The sequence below is a fragment of the Sciurus vulgaris genome, assembly GCF_902686455.1.
Source record: "Sciurus vulgaris genome assembly, chromosome: 8".
NCBI classification, from domain to species: Eukaryota; Metazoa; Chordata; class Mammalia; order Rodentia; family Sciuridae; genus Sciurus; species Sciurus vulgaris.
Window position 1 is genome coordinate 21,517,547 of NC_136468.1, and position 25,420 is coordinate 21,542,966.

The following is a 25,420-nucleotide window of genomic DNA, read 5'->3' on the forward strand; positions in this document are numbered from 1 at the left end:
AACTTTTCCCAAAAAAAGATGTACAAATGTCTGCAATCACATGAAAAGATGTTTAACATCATTAGGCATTAGATAAACAAAAATCATAATGAGGTACCGTTTTACACCTACTAGGTCAGCTATTAAAAAAAAGGGACATAAATTTGGGCATGAATGTGGAGAAATAGAAACCTAGAATCTTAGTTGTGAGAATACAAAATGGTGCAGCTGCTATGGAAAACAGCTGGATGGTTCCTGAAAAGGGTAGATGTAAGATTGCCATATAATACAGCAATTCCATGTGTTCTAATTAATTCTATGTGTTCTAATCAAAAATCGTACGTACGTGTTCATAGCAGCACTGGTCACAGAAGCCAAAAAGTGGAAACAACCTATCCATCAATGAATAGATGGATAAACAAAATGTTGGCCTATCCATACGAGGAATATTATTCAGCTATGAAATGGAATGAAGTACTGATGGGTCCTACAACATGAATGAATCTCAAAAACATGAAAAATGAAAAAAGCCAAATACAAGAGGGTAGCCATTGTATGATTTCCCTTATATAAAATATCCAGAAGAGGTAAATCCAGAGACAGCTGTAGATTAGTGGTTGTCAGGGTCAGGGGGCTGGGGTGGGGGGAGAGCACAGGAGTGACTGCGAGTGATACCCTGGAACCAGAAATTGTTGACAGTCGCTTACCATTGTGAGCACATCAAATGCCACCAAGTCACACCCTTTCAAATGGTTGATTTCACGTTAACCAAAAAACGAATCTTTTGAGTCCTCAAGGGAGGATCGTTAGTCACTTTTCAGTTGGTCTCCAAGTTCTACCAGTTCAACTTAAATCCATACCCTTCCCCACATTCTCATGTTTTTCTTGTTTTTTGTTTGGTTTTTGTTGTTGTTGTTTGTTTTGGTTTTGGTTTGGTTTGGTTTGATGTGTTTGTAGTGGGTTTTTTGTTTTGTTTTTTTGGTATCAGGGATTGAACCCAGGGGCGTTTAACCACTGAGCCACATTCCCTGCCCTCTTTATATTTTTATTTAGAGACAGAGTCTCCCTAAGTTGCTTAGGGCCTCGCTAAGTTGCTGAGGCTGGCTTTGAACTGGTGATCCTCCTGCCTCAGCCTCCCAAGTTACTGGGATTACAGGCATGCACCACCACATCTAGCTTATGCCCCTGGTCTTGATTGGAAGCTCATCTTCCTCTTTGAACTCTCAATTACTTTCAACTTGTCATCCCTTTTCTTGTAATGACCTCACTCTGATCTATCCACCACACTTCCTCCTGAATTGTTCTGAAGGGTGAATATAATCCTTTTACTCCTGCTTTTAAAAACTTCAAGTATTCCACTGCCCACATCATTGTTTTTCCTACTGTTCACCAGAGAACCAGCTCCCAACTAATTTTCCAGCTTCCTTATTGATTTCTCTTCCAGTGTATCCCACTCTCCAACCAGGTCCTGAAAATGCCAAGTGTTATTATATTTTCCTTCTTCCTGCATACTTCGCTCAACCTAAAATGTCTCTGACCATCCAGTTCTATATCTGTTTAAATGTGACTTCTTATCTCCAGGGTTATTGTGAGACTTGGAGATAATAAGGTATGTATGTAGGACACCCAGCATTGGGCTATTTTTAAAACATTGGATTTCTTTCAATTCCCTTGCTTAAAATTCTGTTGATTTCAAGGCCAAAGGTCAGTAGCTCACCCAAGCACTGACACATACATGCACCACATGTTTATATACCATGCTCTCAATCTTGATTAGTACTAGTTATCTTAATCTTTATTAGTACAAGTTATGACATGATTGTTACAGAGGATGTGTTTTTTCCCTGTGGTTTGGTTTATTTGTAAATTTGAATGCAAAATGTTGTGTTCATTTTTATCCTGAAATACCTTTCATGGACTAGGACTTTCAATGGTACAGTATTTGTTGCATTGAAGCATCTGCTTTGATATGTAATCAGGCTAAGACCAAACCTTTCAAAAATACTTAATTTTAAGGAAAATTACACCAGAGAGGCTGGTAAAAGTCACCACAGTCATCAAACTAATGATAAGTGATTTAAACACAGTATTTCCTTTAGCAATTTTTAAAAGTATTCACCATTTCAACAAATTAATTCAAACTTAAGTTGCCTTTGGGAACAATAACATAAATAGAAATCATTTTGATTGATTTATACACTGTAACTCGTTTTAAGTACATAAAATTAGGAGGAACATTAAAACAGAATCAGCAACGTAATTTTACATCTGAAATTTCTCATTCTGTCTAGAGTAAAATCCTGTTATGTTTAATTTTTTTTACATCTGAGTCAAACTGTAGATAATACAAAAAGCCATAGGCATGTCCTAAAAGAATACTTAACAAATTTTTATTGTAGAATGAAACACATCTTCAAAATACAGAAGCTTTTGAACTTCTGTTTACTAATTTGATGTTTATTTTTGTCCTTAAATGGCTCATATGTGAAAGGAAGAAAAACAAAAACTATACCAAGTAGTAAAATAGTAGAGTTGGAAATTAAATTGCCATAAAATAGCACTTTCCTTTACAAGGGTACTAGTTATGATAGCATGAAGACCATCTATCTTCATCTCCCTGAGAGGATCTTCAACAACCCATGGAGATCACTTTATATGTTATGACAATGCTTCATGGATATGCAGTTTAGGAAGGTATCACAGGGAACCCAGTTCATAGGTGGGTTCATTGCTTCACATAGATGGATGGATTGAGTTCAGTCACCTGATCTCCCCTATAGCTCTGGGTGCTAAATAAAGTCTGCTGGTGCTCTTAATACCCAGAACAGATACTAAGCAAATGGGAGGAGAGAGAAAGAACATGAGAAAATATTGAATAAAGATCAAGTACAATGCCACAAAGGAATTAGAGAGAGAAGGAGGATTGAAGGTAGTCATGGCAGGAAGAGGTTTTCCAGTCAACCACCACTGTCCAAGTCAACAGACCTCTACCTCCACTTTTTAAAATGATGCTTTTATATTATTGTTTATTATAGAAGAAATTTTTTTCCATTTTTTAATTAAATATCATAAATTTACATAGGGCAATGTTGTTTGATTCATTGTTATTTTTTCCCTTCCTCCCACCCCTCCCACTCCTCTTTTCCCTCTATACAGTCCTTCCTTCCTCCATTCTTACCACCCTCCTTATCCCTAACCCTAAACCTAACCCTAACCCTAACGCTAACCCCTCCTACCCCCCATTATATGTCCTCATCGGCTTATCAGCGAGATCATTCGTCCTTTAGTTTTTTGAGATTGGCTTATCTCACTTAGCATGATATCCTCCAATTTCATCCATTTGCCTGCAAATGCCATAATTTTATCATTCTTCATGGCAGAGTAATACTCCATTGTATATATACACCACAGTTTCTTTATCCATTCATCAACTGAAGGGCATCTAGGTTGGTCCCACAATCTGGCTATGGTGAATTGAGCAGCTATGAACATTGATGTGGCTGTATCTCTGTAGTATGCTGCTTTTAAGTCCTTTGGGTATAGGCCAAGGAGTGGGATAGCTGGGTCAAATGGTGGTTCCATTCCAAGCTTTCTGAGGAATCTCCATACTGCTTTCCAGAGTGGCTGCACTAATTTGCAGCCCCACCAGCAATGTATGAGTGTACCTTTCTCCCCACATCCTCGCCAACATCTATGGTTGCTTGTGTTCTTGATAATCGCCATTCTAATTGGGGTGAGATGGAATCTTAGGGTAGTTTTGATTTGCATTTCTCTTATTACTAGAGATGTTGAACATTTTTTTCATATATCTGTTGGTTGCTTGTACATCTTCTTCTGTGAAATGTTTGTTCATTTCCTTAGCCCATTTGTTGATTGGACTATTTGTATTCTTGGTGTAGAGTTTTTTGAGTTCTTTATAGATTCTGGAAATTAGCGCTCTATCTGAAGTATGAGTGGCAAAGATATTCTCCCACTCTGTAGGCTCTCTCTTCACATTACTGATAGTTTCCTTTGCTGAGAGAAAGCTTTTTAGTTTGAATCTATCCCAGTTGTTGATTCTTGCTTTTATTTCTTATGTTATGGGAGTCCTGTTAAGGAAGTCTGATCCTAAGCCAACAATTTGAAGGTTTGGACCTCCTTTTTCTTCTATAAGATGCAGGGTCTCAGGTCTGATTCCAAGGTCCTTGATCCATTTTGAGTTGAGTTTTGTGCAGGGTGAGAGATAGGGGTTTAATTTCATTGTGTTGCATATGGTTTTCCAGTTTTCCCAGCACCATTTGTTGAAGAGGCTATCTTTTCTCCATTGCATATGTTTGGCACCTTTGTCTAGTATGAGAAAATTGTATTTATTTGGATTTGTGTCCATGTCCTCTATTCTGTACCATTGATCTACCTGTCTATTTTGGTACCAATACCATGCCGTTTTTGTTACTATTGCTTTGTAATAGAGTTGAAGATCTGGTATTGTGACACCCCCTGCTTCGCTCATTCTACTGAGGATTGCTTTAGCTATTCTGGGTTTCTAGAAGAAATTTTTTATGGAGCAACAACACGAGTAAAATAATCCTTAATAGTATTACCACCTGCTACTCAGACATAACTACTTTGAACATTTTATATGTATATGTGATACATACTATCTTGTCACATTTTTAAACATTAAACCATAAAAAGTCTTTCTGTTTAAATGCATAATCTACTAATCATTGTATTAATTAGCTGAGTAGCATACATTTGAACAGATATATGATTAACCAACCTCCTACTTTGGGACATTAGAGTATTTTACCTTTTTTGTTGCATTCACAGTACTGGAGTACAAGAATGAACATTCATTAGCAAGCTGTTGATTCAGCGGATACCTGAAAAATAGCTACCTACATAGTGGAATTCTATTAGCTTTCCAAAACCAACTTGCCTCTGTTAGTCCTGTTTGATTAAAAACCCTTGTGAAAAAGCCATTGTATGTGGAGGGAGTAATAACATATTAAGGCTTGTTTACATTAACAATCTATCTACTTTCCTACCTATCTATAAATATATAGTTCTCTTCCCAGCAGATGTATGGGTACATTCATACCAGCTTTAGTCATAATATACCAAAACTGAGTGTTACGAGAAAAATGCCCAACAACAGTAAACATATAAGCAGTACCACAATCGTGAAGGAATACCCTGGAACAATAAAAAAGGAACCGACTTCCACTGCTCATAACGTGAATGAGTCTCAAAAACATAAAATGGAATGAACAAAGATACCAAGTGATGTGTTTTGTCTAATTCCATCTGTATAAAAATTCAAGAAACAGGGAAAACAAACTTTACTATCATAAGTCAAGTGAATGGCTACCTTCCAGACAAAAGGACAAAAGGAACAGATAGCAATGATTAGGTAGTGGTCACAATAGACATTAACTTTGTTTTATATTTCACTTCCTTTTGTGTTTTATGTTTGATTTTGCTAACTTTTCTGGCAGTGACATGCTGCTATTAAACATAGGGTTAACTTTTATGCATGTGAATATTCAGACATATAGGTGATGTATATCCTTGTAAAAAGAAAGATAAACTAAAATAATTTCAGTTGCCACTTGAAAGGAATTGGTGACTAATGGGTAGGGGTGTATTTCTTAAATTTTGAAACATATAAAGGTGTTATTTGGTCAAAAAATGATAATTTAAATAAATTATTACAATAAGCATTACCCAGGACAAGCACCCTTTTCACCTGCATGCATTGAGTAAATGCAAAAGAGTTGCCATTTATTTCATTTTACAGGTTTGAGAAATTTCTATGCTTAATTTCAAAAGTATGAAGTAAGTAAATGCTGGGATATGCACACAATGCTTAACAATCACTACCACCTGCTATCTGTTCAGTGCCAACATTTGTAAATTAATAAATGTGATTTCCACCTCAGCACTGGATGTCAGGATCTTGGTGTGGAAAAATGCTCTAGCTTGGTGAAATTATATATATATATACCCACACATATGGATATATATCATATTTATATATGATAAATCAGTATGAGTATAATAACAAGGAAACTGCAGAGGATTATGGGCGAAAACAATAATCACAGTTTGATTGGAAAACTGAAATAGAATTATATGGAATGGGTCTATCCAAAGTTTTGATTCTTTTAACTCAAGGACAATGGAAAAGTTAAGACTGGTATGACAGATACTGACCAATTAGAACAGACATCTCAGTCTTGGTCCCAGAGGTCATCTGTCACACCAGGAATTAAGGTTTTAGGTGCTGGAGTTTGCCTTTGAGAGTGTGAGCCTGGGAGCATGTTAGAGGTGCTTCAGGCAGTATTTTTAGTATTAAATGACCATTGCAATTATATTGGCCTATAGCATCAGAATATCGGCTTTGATCTAATTCTAGTTCTTCCCAATATTAAGTGTCTGATATATATCAGGCTATGTTTCAAATATCCTCATCTTGTTATCTTTAGTCCCTAAATAAATTTTCTAGGTAGAAACAATTATTCCAGATTCTACCAAGAACCATAGAACCAGAACAGTAAGTGAATGACTTTGAACTTTGGTTCAAAATGACTTTGTGGATATAAAAATAACATGCAATTCATGAATCTTAATGAAATCCTAGATTAAAAAAAAAACTATTTAAAAGACAATTTTGAGATAATTAGGGAATTTTGAATATGGACTACATCTTGTTGTTTTTCCTGGGTATAATAAGAGTATAGTGGTTATATAGAAAAATGTCTTTATTATTAGGAAATGTGTGTTGAAGTATTCACAGTTGAAACTTTATGATTTCTGCAGCTTCTTTTCAAATGGCTTGGAAAAAATAAAGTTTGTATAAATAGATAGAGCAAATGTGGCCAAATATTAAGGACTGGTAACTCCATGTGAAAATACACAGATTTTCATTGTCCTTTCAATTTCTCTATAGGTTTGAACATTTTCAAAATAAGATGTTAAGAGAAAAAAGGAAAAGTGTCATATGTGGGAAAAATATATTTGTGGAGCATTTAATACATATAAAATTTAACATTGAATCAGACATGGAGAAAAATTAAGGAATCAGGAAAGCAGTGACCTGTCCTATTGAAATACACCAGCAAGTTGGGAACTTTACAAACATGATACATGGTTACAATTCCATGTTGCCACCTAGTTTTAGAAATGAAATGTTAAAACAATAACACCTGGAGTCACTGGCACAGAGGGGAAAGGAGAGATGTTTAGTGTTTTTGCCCAGAAAGTACCAGGTGAGAGCTCAAAGCAGGATCTTTCAGCCTAGCTGCCAAGCAGGGAGTACTTTGCACCACAGGGAATTAAACAGCTCTGGAATTGTCTCCATACAGGAAAAATGGATTGTGCCAAGGCAAAGACAGGGAGCAAAGAGATCAAAGTAGCCATGTTCTCTGAGACTGAGAGGAGTTCTTATTCTTACCATGTACCCACTTATATTAATAATACAGCAGACAACTAGCAAGTAATTTGGAGAATACACAGCTGATAGGCAAACTTCCCATAGGAAATAGGTGGTGTTCAGTTCTGAGGTGATGCCTTGGCAGGTGAGGGCATCTGCATCTGCGGCAAAACTACGTGGAACACATGAAAGAGGGAAAAACGAGACCAGGACCATTCTCTTCATAGTAGCTAAGGGGTTTTACCAGGGCGTTAGAACACATGCTTTAAATGCCTGGAGAAAAATAAAGATTTTTCTAACAGAGGTGCCTTTTGTCTTTCTTGACAAATCTTTGCAGTCATTTTCATAAAGTTCTGAAGTAAGAGATTTTTCCAAGTTTTGTTATATTGAGCTACTTGGGCCTGGTGAACTCCAAACCACTAGTAAGTCATCTCATCCTGAGGAGGTAAACAAGGGATATGCAGCTGCTTTGCAGATCTGGATCTGAACAGCCTTATTTCTGCTAGTGAGCTATGTTACATTAGCGTGAGGGATACCGGGAGTAATCCTTATAGGAGTCCAGAGACTTCAAAAGATGGGAAGCTGAGAATCAGTCCAGAAAAAACAAAATAGAATGCTATGGGAAGCCCAGCAAAATGATCTGGGGTCACATGGAAGGGAAGGATTTCTTGACTGTAAGGGTTGTGAATCACACACACACACTTTACACAAAAATCCTCAAGCCATGGAAAATCCGTTCTCCTCCACAACACCAGAGCCACAATAGCAGCTGCTCCCTGGCTGACCTCTCCTTCACAGTCATCAAACCCACCCTTGTATCCTCCCATATCGCTAAAATAAGAAAACAGAAGCATAGGCCTGCAGCAAATTCTAAAAGGCCTTAGGCATATCACATTGGTTTTGCATCAAATTTATTGCTGAATTTCACTGGCTTCTCCTGATCTGCTTTATTGCTGATTTTAATCTTGTTTGTTTTAGGCTTCTGAGCCCCACTGCAAAATGCCTAATAATACTCTTTGTAGCCAGAGACGGACGGTATAAATAAAATGCATCATATTCCTGTTAGAGACACACTATATCATCCACATTATGCAGCACCCATAGGTGGCCTATATTTTTAATTATTTCCACCCAAACTCTAAATTAATACAATGAATTTAGAAACCCCTCCACCTCTCATCAGAGCAAGTAATTGAATACTCCATTATGATAATAAACCATTTTTGTTGTAAGTGCTCATTCCCAGAGGGCTTTGCTCTGTGCAGTATGTCTACAGGCAATAGTTCTGAAAGGCAGTGTGTGCTGTGTGCACAGATAATAACACTTCATTATTTTTCCTTAGATCTTAAACCACTTTTACTCTAACCAACCACTTCTAGTATTGTGTGGCAAAAAGGTAGCAAGAGAGCTTCATTTTCCTGGGTAAAAAGCAGGCACAAAACAGGAGGCTGAGGCAGGAGGATTGCAAGTTCGAGGTCAGCTGGGGCTACTCAGTGAGACCCTGTCTCGAATTCAATTTTTAATGAGGTCTGGGAATGTAGAGTGCTTGCCTAGCACGGGCAAGGTCCTGGGTTCAATTCCCAGTAGTGCCAAAACAAGCAAAACGAAACAAAACAAAAAAAGGTACAAGAAGGCTGTAACATTTTTCACACCATCCTGGATCGAAGATAGAGTAAGAGGTCAAGTTCATAGCCAAACATCGCTTGAGCTGAGTGTTTCTGATTTTAGTTCCCCTGTTTTGCTCCATCTTCTTTCCCAAATGCCCCTGGATCTGGGTGGTGTAACCTTCCTGCCAGGGATTATGTCTTGTCACTTTAAAACCTCCCAGTGCTTTACCTGTGATGGGCACTCAATTACCGTTGAATAAATGGACAAGAAATGATGCAGGCTCCCCTACCTGATTCACCTGAAGCACAGGCTAGGAACGCAGAGGGCCCAGGGCCCAGATGATAAGAGGCAGAAAAAAAAATTTTTATCCCAAGTTTGTAATAGCAGCCTATAAATCCCAAGGACATGCAAAGAGATTGAACATTAAATGCAGCTTTGATGTGGGCAAGGTATTTTAAAATTAAGAATGAGTTTGTAGTAGACTAAGTTTGGAACATGGGCCCTGGAGTCACTCATACTACCTTGCTGTGAATCTTGTTCCTGCTGCATTTTGGTTGGTGGTGATTTCTGACAAAAAAATTACTTGGACTCTTTTTGCCTCAGTTTATTCATTTGTAAAATAGGTGTAAGGAGAGTGCCGAGTTTGAAGGTTACTGTAGAGACAAACCAGATTAGAAACCCCTTGGAACAGGTTACGTTATAAATACTGACAGCTATTATTATGGTTGACACCAATGCCACGCAGATCAACATGCACGGACTTAGGAGTTGAAGGCGGGGTGGACAGCAGACTCCATGGTGAGGTAGGAGGGCTGATAAAGGGCCTCTCTGAACAGAGTCATCTCCCTGAAGAAGTCATAAGAGTGAAAACTCACTCGTCAGTCCTATGGTTCATGTCAGAAGCCCCTCTGAAAATAAAAGCAAAGGTATGGAAGACGAGAGGATCAGCTCTGCTCAGTTTGCCTCAAAAAACTCCAACAGTTTTGCCAACAGCACACTTCTGATTGCCAACAGCACACTTCTCTCCTCTGTTTGGAAACTCTACTCTATGGCCCCACGCTGTTTCCCCCACCCAATCTCATAACTACTTTCCACATTGATCTTGGCTCTGGGCTGCTGCTATTAAAATCCAGTCCAGCTAGAAAGAATGCTCCTCAAGACATATTTTCCAGGGTGCGCTATTTATCTGGTTTGACCCTGGGAACCCTTGACAGTAAATGCCTTTGAGGTTCATTGAGCTCCCTGGTTAGCCTTGCCAAAACCTCAAGAGTTTTTTTCATACCAAAAAGACTAATTGCCTATACAACTGTGGGAAATTTATATACAGTAACTAGCAGTTATCTTCAGCTTAAGTCCAGCTATAACTCTCTCTACTTCCAATTCCTTCCTACTTAAGGACATTATGTGTTATCTACTCGGCACAAAGGGAAGAATTTGTTCCTGAGGAAGCTTCTGAGGAGGTTCTAGAAAGGCTTCTTTTGGAGTCTTGTCCTCAACATCAGGGAGCCATTTGTTGTTAAGGTAGATAAATGTTTTAGTCAGTTTTTTCGCTGCTGTGGCTAAATGATTGGACCAGCACAATTATAAAGGAGAAGTTTATTTGAGGGATCACAGTTTCAGAGGTTTTAGTCCATAGAAGGCTGACTTAATTCCTTGGGATTTGAGGTGAGGCAGAATATCATGGTGGAGGTGTGGCAGAGGGAAGCAGCTTACATCATCAGGAAGGAGAGGGAGAGAGAGAGAGAGAGAGAGAGAGAGAGAGAGAGAGAGAGAGAGAGAGAGAGAGAGAGAGAGAGAGAGAGAGAGACTCCATTCTCCAGATACAAAATCTATACCCCAAAGCCACGTCACAATTCCCACCACCTCCAGCCACACCCTACCACTTCAATTAATCCCATCAGCAGGGATTAATTCACTGATTGCCTTAAGACTCTTACAACACAATCATTTATCCTCTGAACCTTCCTGCATTGTCTCACATGTGAGCTTTTGGGGGACACCTCACATCCAAACCATAACAATAAGCGATGAGCAAATAACTTGCAGAACATTTGGTGGATAAGTATCTACAGAAAATCATACTGAGTCAAGATGGAAGATGACTATTTCACAGGAAAATTCAAAGGGGCAAGAAGGCCCTTCTGCAACACTAGTCATGTTCTCGAGCTCCAGGTTGCTACACAGGTGTGTTGTTGTGAAAAGTCATGTACACTGAGCAGTTGCATCTTTTCCCAAGAGTGCTACGCTTCGATTAAAAGGCTCAATAAAGTATTAAAGAAAACTGGATTGTTAAATCTACAGGTACTATTTGAAATTTTAATGAACTGTATCCATGGGCTAGGTACTAATCAGTCAGATATAAATAAGATTTATAAATTGAACTTAAAAATGTAGGAAAATATTATCCAGCCATAAAAGAAAAAGAATGAAGCATTGATAGATGCTGCATGTGAATGACCTCCAAAACATCATGCTTATGAAGAGCCAGACACAAAAGGTCACAAAGTGTATGATTCCATGTATATAAAATATCTGGAATAGGTAGATTCAAAAGGACAGAAAGCAGAATAATGATTGTGCAGGGTGGAGGGGAGGTTGAGAATAGAGAATGACACTTTAAGGGTAATGGAAATAGAGCAATGGAAATGTCTGGGGACTAGACAGAGGTAGTAGTGCATTCACTACATTGTCCATTTTAAATTGGCTAATTTTATGTGAACTTCACCTCAATTAAAAAACTAAAAATTAGATTCAATTTTAACAATTAAAATTTAATATAGCCAACAGCGACTTTTAAATCTGTGGATTTTTTTTTTCTATGCACCAAAACCACCCTCAAGGGCACACAAAACAATGAAATTTTCATCACTTATGAATAGAAATCCATTAGATTAATGCATATTGATTTTATATCTTGCTACTTTGCTGAATTCATTTATTAGTTCTAGAAGTTTTCTAGTGGAATTTTTTGGATCTAAATATAGAATCATGTCATCAGCAAACAGTGACAGCTTGAGTTCTTCTTTTCCTATTTGTACCCCTTTAATTTCTTTGGTCTGTCTAATTGCTCTGGCTAGTGTTTCAAGGATGATGTTGAATAGATGTGGTAGAAGAGGGCATCCCTGTTTTGTTCCAGTTTTTAGAAGGAATGCTTTTAGTTTTTCTCCATTAAGAATGATGTTGCGTGTGGGCTTAGCATACATAGCCTTTACAATGTTGAGGTATGGTCTTACTGTTCCTATTTTTTCTAGTGTTTTAAGCATGAAGGGGTGCTGTATTTTATCAAACATTTTCTCAGCATCTATTGAAATAATCATATGATTCTTAACCGTAAGTCTATTGTGTGATGAATTACATTTATTGATTTCTGGGTGTTGAACCAACCTTTCATCCCTGGGATAAACCCCAATAGATCATAGTGCACTATCTTTTTAGTATGTTTTTGTATGCAAGTTGCCAGAATTTTGTTAAGGATTTTTGCATCTATGTTCACTAGGGATATTGATCTAAAGTTTTCTTTCCTTGATGAATCTTTGTCTGGTTTTGGTATCAGAGTGATACTAGCCTCATAGAATGAGTTTGGAAGGGTTCCCTCCTTTTCTATTTCCTGGAATACTTTGAGGAGTATTGGTATTAGTTCTTCTTTAAAGGTCTTGTAGAATTTGGCTGAGAATCCACCTAGTCCTGGGCTTTTCTTGGTTGGTAGGCTTTTTATGGCTTCTTTTATTTCAGTGCTTGAAATGATCTGTTTAAATTGTGTATATCTTCCTGATTCAGTTTGGGAGGATCATAGGTCTCTAAAAATTTGTCAATATTTTCTATTTTGTTGGAATATAGATTTTCAAAGTAGCTTCTAATTATGTTATGTATTTCAATGGTGTCTGTCGTGATCTTTCCTTTTTCATCATGAGTTCTAGTAATTTGAGTTTTATCTCTTCTTCTCTTCATTAGTGTGGCTAAGGGTTTATCAATTTTGTTTACTTTTTCAAAGAACCAATTTTTTGTTTTGTCAAATTTTTGAATTGTTTCTCTTATTTCAATTTCATTGATTTCAGCTCTGATTTTAATTATTTCCCATCTTCTACTATTTTGGTGTTGATCTGTTCTTTTTCTAGGGCTTTGAGCTGTAATGTTAGGTCATTTAGTTGTTGACTTTCTATTTTTTTAATGTATGAGCTCAATGAAATGAACTTTCCTCTTAGTATTGCTTTCAGAGTGTCCCAGAGATTTTGATATGTTGTGTCATTGTTCTCATTTACCTCTAAGAATTTTTTTATTTCTTCCCTGATGTCTTCTATTATCATTTCATCATTCAATAGCATATTATTTAATCTCCAGGTGTATGACTAGTTTTTGTTTGTTATTTTATCATTCATTTCTAATTGCATTCCATTATGGTCTGATAGGATACAAGGTAGGATCTCTTTTTTTGAATTTACTAGTGGCTTCTTTGTGGCATAGCATATGGTCTATTTTGGAGAAGAATCCATGAGCTGCTGAGAAGAAAATATATTCACTCGACGATGGATGAAATACTCTGTAAATGTATTATATTATTTAGTTCTATAGTTTCTTTGTTCAGTTTTTGTTTGGAGGATCTATCCAGTGGTGAGAGCAGTGTGTTAAAGTCCCCCACTATTATTGTATTTTGGTCTATTTGATTCTTAAAATTAAGAAGCATTTGTTTGATGTACATAGATGCTCCATTGTTTGGGGCATAAATATTTAAAATCGTTATGTCTTACTGATTTATGCTTCCATTAAGTAGTATGAAATGTCCTTCTTTATCCCTTCTAACTAACTTAGGTTTGAAGTCCACTTTATCTGATATGAGGATGGAAATCCCTGCTATTTTACTGAGTCCATGTGCATGGTATGTTTTTCCCCATCCTTTCACCTTTAGTCTGTGAATGTCTTTTTCTATGCGATGAGTCTTTTGAAAGCAGCAGTATGATTACATGAGTGATATGAATCTACATAATGCACAACCATAGAAACAAAAAGATTTACCCCATTTGTGTACAATGAATCAAAATGCAGTCTATAAAAAAATAATAAAAAAAAGAAACCTCTAGCCATAAATCCTAAGTTTACAATGACCTCAGTAGACCCTGTCAGGAGTTATCCCCATTGCTTTTTCTTTCTTGACTGTATTTCTTAAAAGACTCACTTTGTTTTTCCCTCTTTATTCTCAGGATTAGTACACCTAAAGTTCTACAAGTTACCTGACTGCCCATAAAAGGCAATTCAGAGAAACCTATTACTCTGCTGTGTTTTTGACTCAAATCACTGTTCATTACAACTATGACATGACACCAGAACCTGCTGGTTCCCCTACTAGATTCAACCTCATCTCCCTGAGTTGATCTCCTGGGAATCAGGGGACAATCAGATGAGGATGGAGGGGACAATCAGATGAAGATGATGGGAATATGAGGTTAAGAGAATAATTCTATGAAATGGGCCCATTATGCTGCCCCACATGCTTTCTTTTCCATGAAGCAACTTACCTGCAGCCCTGCCTGGCCAAAGTGGACAGGGTATGTCACATTCCTCAACAAACTACCTGTTAACTGCAGGAGAAATGCAGGCCCAACATAATGTTGGTAAGAGGAGCCCAAGTTTATGCTAAAGTGGAGACTTTCATGACCAGGTCCTAACACTGGGAGATAAGGATAGTTCCTCATAACCATAAATCTATAAGAATGTATGGTTAAGAAGCCAATTAGAACCAGTTAACATGGGCCAAAGTGACCTAGAGTCATCATGGTAATGGGTACTTGAAAGTCTGATGTCATCTTACAGTCAGTCAAGAGGTGGACCTGGGCAAGTGGGTTACTCTCTGGAAACTTCTCTGGGATCCCCAGTAAAACTGGAGTGCAGGAGTGAACCCACTCTCTCCCTTGAGGTTGTCCCCTTTCCCTTTTCCTATCCCTTCAATAAACTAATTCCTGAACAGAGAGAGAGAGAGAGAGAGAGAGAGAAACAGGCTCAGAGAATACTCATTCAGTTTATGCAGTTTACCCTTATGAAACAAGGTCACTGTTCATTTTACCCCAAGATGCTATGAAATGGTGAAAGAGTGATCTGAAATGGTGGCGTTTGCCTTATCTTTTTTTGTCTGATCCTCCTAGACTGCCTCTTTTTTGACTTTATAGCCACACCGAATTCTAGTTAACTTCAACTGTCCCTATTTTGGCAATCATCCTCATGGTTTATGTCTGCCAATGAACCTGTCTCTGTCTCTCTGGTTTCTTATCCTGCCCCCGAGGTTTAATTTTGTTCAGAAGTGTTCTCAAAACAAGCAGGAAGTAAATGAGGACTGTCAACTTACCACAACCAGAACCAGGTATAGTTACAGAGACAGTGAAAACATGAAGCAAAGGCACCCGGGGAATGTGTTTTACTTGTCTCTTTTTGTCATATATCACAGAATATGAGACCTGCTGTGTTTATGATATTGACAGTGGAAACAAGCTTTGTATAAATTGGGTAAGCCGCTTGACCTGGATTTTTTCAACAGTAAATAAAAATAATCTCAACCTAGGACTGCAGATAGGTTCGGGATGTGAGAGTACCTTATAAAATGTTAAGGGCTATGATTATGGCAATATTTTTCCTCTTGCAGTATCAAAACTAATACAGGCTTTGATCTCTTTAAAGAAACATTGTCAATACATTCTTGTTACTGTCACCCTAATCCTAGCCACTAGCCAAAAATGTTATAATGGTGGTAAGGAAACTTAATGAAGGTGGGCCAAGTGCCCCCTCCAGCATAAATCTCTGGTACCTTGTAGTTTCTCTGGGTTACTCTCATGGGGAGAGCAGATGATAGTTGGGGAGAAACAGAGGAATACTCTTTCATTGCATTTTATTTACTTTTTGCAGTCCTGGGTATCAAACCCAGGACCTTGAGCTTTCTAGGCAAGCACTCAAGTTGAACTAAACCCCCAGCCCTGATACTCTCTTTTTAAAGCTATGTTGGAGTCTCTAGGAAATGACAGTGTTTCAGATGCATAAAAAGAAACATTCTGGAGCCAAACACCAAGAAACATCTATCAAGACACAAAAGAAGTGACAAATTACTTTATAATATGCAGGAAAATATGCATTTGAATGATCATCTTTAAAGACTTTTGTGGGGGGAGAATAACACATTTATAGATGTCAAGCAGAAGGATGGGTGACTGCCTTATTCTTCTATTAAATCTTCTCAGAAAACAGAAACTTTAGGGACTCAAAAGATGCTTGTGAACTTTCTTTCTTTATCTTACTTGTTTTTTTGCCCTTTTGCTTTTAACAAAGCACCACAGCTCTGGTGGTTACATCCATCACCCATGTTGGTCTTTGCTGTTCTATATTGTTTTGTTTGTTTGTTTGTTTTTTAATCATCCTTCTGTGGTTTCATCTTTCCATTTCCACAGAGATAGTTGTGTTTTCGACTTGTTTGTGTTCTTATATCCTTTGCATTTGATTCAGTTTTGTAAATCAGGTATAGAGATTCCTTACTTCCGACAAAAGGGGATGTGTCTCTCAGGTGATCTTGTTGGAGGCCCTCTCTGGCCATTCACCAACGTTTGTCAGCCTTAGTTACCTACAAAGGATTAAACCATAGATCTGGGGTGGGAGTGGGGGGTGATGTCCTGGGAACTGTGTAATATATTCTGTTGGTATATGAGGAAACATAATAAAACATTTATTTTTTATTCTTAAAAAACAAAAGGAGTTAAACTTTAATAATTGGCATATGGACTGACATTGACACCCTTGTTTAATCCACTCATTTGCCACTAGTACATGCCAAGTATCCTAGGAAGAGTGAGGATGCCACACTCAGTTGACATTGACAATGAGTCCCGTTCTCCTTCATTCTATTTCGTAGAATTCTGTAATGTTGCAATTTGCACACCAACAGTTGTACGGTTTTTAAGATTGTGTTAGTTTTAATCCACGTAAAGAAGTAACTTGAAAATATTCCCATAGAAATATTGTGAATTGAGCTGAATTTTAATAATGCAAGCACAAGGAAATAAGAAATCAGCTGGGCTGGTACATTTTCTACTTATATGATCTGGTGAAGACAGTGGTAATCTAAGAGAGGATACGCACTTCTTTTGTTTAAAAAAGTTTGTTTCCATTGATAAGATAAAGTTCCACCTCACAAATAAATTAAAGTATTAATTTCCCCTTAAAATTTGTATAACCATATTAGTATTATAGTACATGCATATAATATTAAACTAGCTACAGATATTCTGCAATTTTGAGCTTGAAGAATTATTATAAATTGGCATATGCAATCACATAAATTTGGCAATTATGAATGAGAGTCAGTGGTTGGCTAGAACTGGCTTATATGGGCTCATGAGATCCAATTTGTTAAAATTTCAGGAATTTTTCAATTTATCTATTAAACACACTATTATTAAAATTTTAATTACATAAACATAAATACATAAATTATGCTAGAAACAAAGATAATAAGTATTCAAAATTCAGCATTTTCTAATTATTTTACTATTATTATTTTAGTATTATCTATGCTCGTGAAGTTATTAACATCTGTTCTATCTTTATGGTGGTATTATCTATTGCTGCATAAAAAATTAACCCCAAACCTAGCAGCTTAAAATAACAAATATTAATTAGCTCACATAGTTTCTAGTCAGGAATCTGAGAACAGCTTAGCTGGGTTGGCTCAGAGTTTCCCATGAGGTTGCAGTGAAAGTATTGGTTGGAAATAACTAGAGTTGGAGATTTCACCTCCAGAGTGTTAACTCTTATGGTTGTTAGTTGGAGACCTCAGTCCCTTGCTACACAGGCTTCTCCAACAGGCTATTCACAGCATGACAGCTAACTTCCTCCAAAGGGAGTGATCCAAGAGAGGAAGAGATCAAGACAGAATCTTCAGTGTCTTCTACGGTCTAACTTGGAACGTTACCTATCACCACTTCTGCCATTTTCTGTTGGTTATAAGAACCAATCCTGGAACAATGTGAATGAGAAACAAATATTGGATGTAAATATGAGGGGTGGCAGCCCAAAGGCTGGTAAGTACAGGTAGAAAAACTATAGAATAATAAGCCATTGTGCCATCTTTCCAACTCCACATTCAGTGTCATCACAATGATTACCTGAACATGACCATTGAAGAAGTATTTACACCACAGAAATCAGAAAACACACCACACACACACACACACACACACACACACACACACACACACAGTATAGGTAAATAGAAATGTTTTAGGGTGCAGTAATCTGCCTCTTGCCACTATTGTCTAGACCTGACAACCTGACAACTGGATCTATTTTAGGTTCAATTTTAAGAATTAAATGAAAGTACTGTAGGAAGAAGTTTGGGAGGGCAGGTAGGTAGGTCAGAAGGATAGAAAATGATATACTTTGGCTCAGTGTTTGTCTTTGGTCCTTTGAGCTTCGCCAGAACAGTCCCCAAGACAAATGCAAATGTACAAATGCAAGTAACATATTCTGGAAAAATAGGAAATTTCAATGAGGGAGTGCAGAAGTGAGACAGAGAAGGAAAGCCACCTGTAAAGGATGCATTATCAAGCTAAATACCACTTGGGTGACTGAAAGATGAGCCCCATCAAGAAGCTGGTACAAGCACACACCTGGAATCATCCCAACTATGAGTTGTTTAAGGGCTACTCTTGGAGGTCAATTAAAAATAGCATAAAATATAAGACTGCATTTGAATTCATTTGAGAAAAGTTGGAGAAGTTGAACCGGAACCTGCAGGGACTTGAAAACATGATGGGCAGTTAAAACTTTATTTTTGAAATTCCAAAGTATTATTCAAGAATCTTGCTCTTGACACATTGGAAATCAGGGAAGTTTGGCATAGAAATTATATCTGGCTTATACTTTTAGCTTTTAAAGACTGCTCTGGCTGCTGTGTGGAAAATAAATTATAGGAAAGCAAGGGCTGAAACAGTAGAATTAAGTAGAAGATACTTTAAATTCCATATTGGGATAAAAGATGGTGGGAACTCAGCAGAAATGGAGAGAAATGGTGTGCTCTAAGACAGGTTTTGAGGGACTGGCAGTGCTATTGCTAATTCTGGAAAACTTTGGGAGGTACACTTTGGGGGTAAAAATCAAGAATTCTGGGGATTCAAGATGGCGGACTAGAGGGTGGCTGCGTTTCGTGTTGCTCCAGGACTCAGGACTCAAGAAGAGGAGATATAGAGAGCCTTGGGACCAACTCAAAGCAGCCGGGCGAGAGTCTCCCACTGGGCAGGCGTCCCAGACAGGGCAGGAGTCCTGGACGGGGCGGTAGCCCCAAAAGCAGGGATCTTTGCAAAGTAGAACTGCCGGCGAGGCGCCCCTCCCCCCGCCGGAGCAGTGATCGCAGCCAGCTGGGAGCATTGAAGAGGGGGCTGCCCAGAGGAGAAGGAGAAATACGGGCTCGGCACGTCTCTTGGAATTGGAGCAGCTGCGCCAGGGCTTCGGGCGGCTATCCGGAGGAGCAGCGTGGACTCAGGACACAAGAAAAGGAGATATTGAGAGACTTGGGACCAACTCAAAGCACCCGGGGGGCTGCCCAGAGGAGAAGGAGAAATACGGGCTCGGCACGTCGCTTGGAATTGGAGCAGCTGTGCCAGGGCTCTGGGCGGCTATCCGGTGGAACAGCGTGGTGAGTGGTTTGGTCCCAGAGCGTCCGCTCCTGAACATAGGGGGGTTGTCTGGAGAAGGAGGAGGAGCGCGGTGGGGTGCTTGGGCTAGAAGTGACTGCACCAGGGCTACGGGAGGCAGTCGGGACAAGAAGGTGCACAGTGAGTTCTTGGGACTCGTGACGCACCAGATCTCTGGGTGACTGCCTGGCGGAGAAAGTGGTGCGTGGTGGGTCACTTGGTCTTAGAGCGACCGCACGGAACAACAGGTGGCTGCCGGAGGAAAAGGCGTGTGGCGGGTCACTGGGACTCGGAGTGATTGTAAGGGGCTCCAGGTGGCTGCTCAGAGGAGGGGCCGCATAGCCAGGCGAAAAGTGCAGAGCAGGGTCCTAGATGGCTTCTTGGTGGAAGGGCCCCACAGACAAACTGAGGGGCGGAGCGTAGGCTCCAGGACTGCAGGCAGCTTCTCTGAGGAGAGGCAGCCTAAGGAGATTCGTTTGCGAAGGGTGAGGCTTCCAGGCCCAGGAGGTAGGTCCGGGTCCCTGGAACATTGCAGAAGAAGGCTGCCCAGCCCAGGCAGTAGTTGTGAATTGAACGGAACCTCTGGGAGGAAAACCGACCAGCGAGACCTCCCCACCGGGTGACTCCTCCCTGTTGGGTGAGGTTCTCCCAAAAGGACCGTAAAATCAGAGACACAGGCCCAAACTGGTCTTGCATCAGCCCACAACCTACTTCCCTTCTGGATGACCATTCATCAGCAAGTGAAGGTACCTCTGCCCACTAGCAGGGAATATACCCCACCAGAAGGCCACCACCCCCAGGGAGTCAGCTCCCTTGTGGAGCACTGCATTATCAACTTCCTCCAAGATTTCAGGCTACTGAAGACTAAGAGGGGATATAATAGAAATCTTCAGGGATATTATAAGACAATAGAGGAAATCTGCAATATCACAGCGGTCAACTGATACCTGAACAATATGAGAAAACAAGGAAAGAAAATGCTGCAAACAAATCTAGATGTTACATCAATGAAACCCAACGACAGCATGGCAGAAGAAATGACAGAAAGGGAGTTCAGAATGTACATAATTAAAATGCTCAGGGAAGCAAATGACGAGATGCAAGAGCAAATGCAGGCACTGAATGATCGCACCAATCGACAGTTAAAAGAGCAAATACAGGAAGCAAAAGATTACTTCAATAAAGAGTTAGAGATATTGAAAAAAAACCAAACAGAAATCCTTGAAATGAAGGAAACAATAAACCAAATTAAGAACTCCATAGAAAGCATAACCAATAGAATAGAACACCTGGAAGACAGAACATCAGACATTGAAGATAAAATATTTAACCTTGAAAACAAAGTTGAACAAACAGAGAAGATGGTAAGAAATCATGAACAGAATCTCCAAGAACTATGGGATATCATGAAGAGGCCAAATTTAAGAATTATTGGAATTGAGGAAGGCTTAGAGAAACAGACCAAAGGAATGAACAATCTATTCAATGAAATACTATCAGAAAATTTCCCAAATCTGAAGAATGAAATGGAAGATCAAGTACAAGAGGCTTATAGGACTCCAAATATACAAAATTACAACAGACCCACACCAAGGCACATTATAATGAAAATGCCCAATATACAAAATAAAGACAGAATTTTAAAGGCCGCAAGAGAGAGGAATCAAATTACATTCAGGGGGAAACCAATACGGATATCAGCAGATTTTTCAATCCAGACCCTAAAAGCTAGAAGAGCCTGGAACAACATTTTTCAAGCCCTGAAAGAAAATGGATGCCAACCAAGAATCTTATACCCAGCAAAACTTACCTTCAAATTTGATGATGAAATAAAATCCTTCCATGATAAACAAAAGCTAAAAGAATTTACAAAAAGAAAGCCAGCATTACAGAACATTCTCAGCAAAATATTCCACGAGGAAGAGATGAAAAATAAAGAAACAAATCAGCAATGGGAGGAACCATCCTAAAGGAATTGTCAAATAAAGGAAGAACCAAGTCGTCTCAAAATAAATAAATAAATAAATAAATAAATAAATAAATAAATAAATAAATAAATGAATAAAATGAACCAAATGACCGGGAATACTAATCATATCTCAATAATAACCCTGAATATTAATGGCCTGAACTCATCAATCAAAAGACATAGACTGGCAGATTGGATCAAAAAGAAAGATCCAACAATATGTTGCCTGCAAGAGACTCACCTCGTAGAAAGAGATACACATAGACTAAAGGTGAAAGGATGGGGGAAAACATATCATGCACATGGACTCAGCAAAAAAGCTGGGGTATCCATCCTCATTTCAGATAAGGTGGACTTCAAGTCAAAACTAGTCAGAAGGGATAAAGAAGGACATTTCATACTGCTTAAGGGAACCATAAATCAGCAAGACATAACAATCATAAACATCTATGCCCCAAACAGTGGCTCATCCATGTATGTCAAACAAATCCTTCTCAATTTCAGAAACCAAATAGACCATAACACAATAATACTAGGTGATTTTAACATGCCTCTCTCACCACTGGACAGATCTTCCAAACAAAAATTGAACAAAGAAACCATAGATCTCAATAACACAATCAATAATTTAGACTTAACGGACATTTATAGACTATACCATCCAACCAAGAGCGAATACACTTTCTTCTCAGCAGCACATGGATCCTTCTCTAAAATAGACCATATATTATGCCACAAAGCTAATGTAAGCAAATACAAGAAGATAGAGACACTACCTTGTATTCTATCAGATCATAATGGTTTGAAGTTAGAAATAAATGAAAGAGTAAAAAACAGAAGCTACTCCAACACCTGGAGATTAAACAATATGCTGTTACATGATGAATGGATAACAGAAGATATTAGGAAGGAAATTAAAAAATTCCTAGAGGTAAATGAGAACAAAGAAACATCATATCAAAATCTTTGGGACACTATGAAAGCAGTACTCAGAGGAAAATTTATTTCATGGAGTGCATTCAATAAAAGAAGTAGAAATCAACAAATAAACAACTTAACACTATAGCTCAAAGCCCTAGAAAAAGAAGAGCAGACCAACACCAAAAGTAGTAGAAGACAGGAAATAGTTAAAATCAGAGTGAAAATCAACAAAATTGAAACAAAAGAAATAATCGGAAAAATTAACGAAATAAAGAGTTGGTTCTTTGAAAAAATAAACAAAATTGATAAACCCTTAGCCACACTAACAAAGAGAAAGAGGGAGAAAACTCAAATTATTAAAATTAGGAATGAACAAGGAAATATCACAACAGACACGAGTGAAATACAAAACATAATTAGAAGCTATTTTGAAAATCTATACTCCAACAAAATAGAAAATTTCGAAGACATCAACAGGTCTCTAGAGACATATGAATTGCCTAAACTGAACGAGGAGGACATACACAATTTAAATAGACCATTTTCAAATAATGAAATAGAAGAGGTCATCAAAAGCCTACCAACAAAGAAAAGTCCAGGACCAGATGGGTTCTCAGCCGAGTTCTACAAAATCTTTAAAGAAGAGCTCATTCCAATACTTCTCAAAGTATTCCATGAAATAGAAGAGGAGGGTACCCTCCCAAACTCATTCTATGAAACCAATATTACCCTGATACCCAAGCCAGACAGAGATAAATCGAGGAAAAAAATTTCAGACCGATATCATTAATGAACATTGACGCAAAAATTCTCAATAAAATTTTAGCAAATCGCATACAAAAACATATTAAAAAGATAGTGCACCACGATCAAGTGGGTTTTATCCCAGGGATGCAAGGTTGGTTCAACATCAGGAAATCAATAAATGTAATTCACCATATCAATAGACTTAAAGTCAAGAACCACATGATTATTTCAATAGATGCAGAAAAAGCATTTGATAAAATACAACACCCCTTCATGCTCAAAACACTAGAAAAAATAGGGATAGTGGGAACATTCCCTAACATTGTAAAGGCCATCTATGCTAAGCCCATGGCTAATATCATTCTAAACGGTGAAAAACTGAAAGCATTCCCCCTAAAAACTGGAACAAGACAGGGATGCCCTCTTTCACCACTCCTATTCAATATCGTTCTTGAGACTCTAGCCAGAGCAATTAGACAGACCAAGGAAATTAAAGGAATACGAATAGGAAAAGAAGAACTCAAACTATCCCTATTTGTGGAGGATATGATTATATACTTAGAGGAACCAGGAAATTCCACCAGAAAACTGTTAGAACTCATAAGTGAATTCAGTAAAGTGGCAGGTTACAAGATCAATGCTCATAAATCCAATGCATTTTTTATACATAAGTGATGAATCCTCAGAAAGAGAAATTATGAAAACTACCCCATTCACCATAGCATTGAAAAAAATAAAATACTTGGGAATCAATCTCACAAAAGAGGTAAAAGACCTCTACAATGAGAACTACAGAACACTAAAGAAAGAATTCGAAGAAAACCTTAGAAGATGGAAAGATCTCCCATGTTCTTGGATAGGCCGAATTAATATTGTCAAAATGGCCATACTACCAAAAGTGCTATACAGATTCAATGCAATCCCAATTAAAATCCCAATGACGTACCTTACAGAAATAGAGCAAGCAATCATGAAATTCATCTGGAAGAATAAGAAACCCAGAATAGCTAAAGCAATCCTTCGCAGGAAAAATGAAGCAGGGGGTATCGCAATACCCGAACTTCAACTTTATTACAAAGCAATAGTAACAAAGACGGCATGGTACTGGTACCAAAATAGACAGGTAGATCAATGGTACAGAATAGAGGACACGGACACAAACCCAAATAAATACAACTTTCTAATACTAGACAAAGGCGCCAAAAATATGCAATGGAGAAAAGATAGCCTCTTCAACAAATGGTGCTGGGAGAATTGGAAATCCATATGCAACAGAATGAAACTAAACCCATATCTCTCACCATGCACAAAACTCAACTCAAAATGGATTAAGGACCTTGGAATCAGACCAGAGACTCTGCAGATTATAGAAGAAAAAGTAGGTCCCGATCTTCAACATGTCGGCCTAGGACCAGACTTCCTCAACAGGACTCCCATAGCACAAGAAATAAAAGCAAGAATCAATAACTGGGATAGATTCAAACTAAAAAGCTTTCTCTCAGCAAAGGAAACTATCAGTAATGTGAAGAAAGAGCCTACAGAGTGGGAGAATATCTTTGCCAATCATACTTCAGATAGAGCACTAATCTCCAGAATCTATAAAGAACTCAAAAAACTCTACACCAAGAATACAAATAATCCAATCGACAAATGGGCTAAGGAAATGAACAGACACTTCACAGAAGAAGATGTACAAGCAATCAATAAACATATGAAAAAATGTTCAACATCTCTAGTAATAAGAGAAATGCAAATCAAAACCACCCTAAGATTCCATCTCACCCCAATTAGAATGGCGATTATCAAAAATACAAGCAACAGGTGTTGGCGAGGATGTGGGGAGAAAGGTACACTCATACATTGCTGGTGGGGCTGCAAATTAGTGCAGCCACTCTGGAAAGCAGTGTGGAGATTCCTTAGAAAACTTGGAATGGACCCTCCATTTGACCCAGCTATCCCACTCCTTGGCCTACACCCAAAGGATCTAAAATCAGCATACTACAGAGATACAGCCACATCAATGTTCATAGCTGCTCAATTCACAATAGCCAGACTATGGAACCAACCTAGATGCCCTTCAATTGACGAGTGGATAAAGAAACTGTGGTATATATACACAAT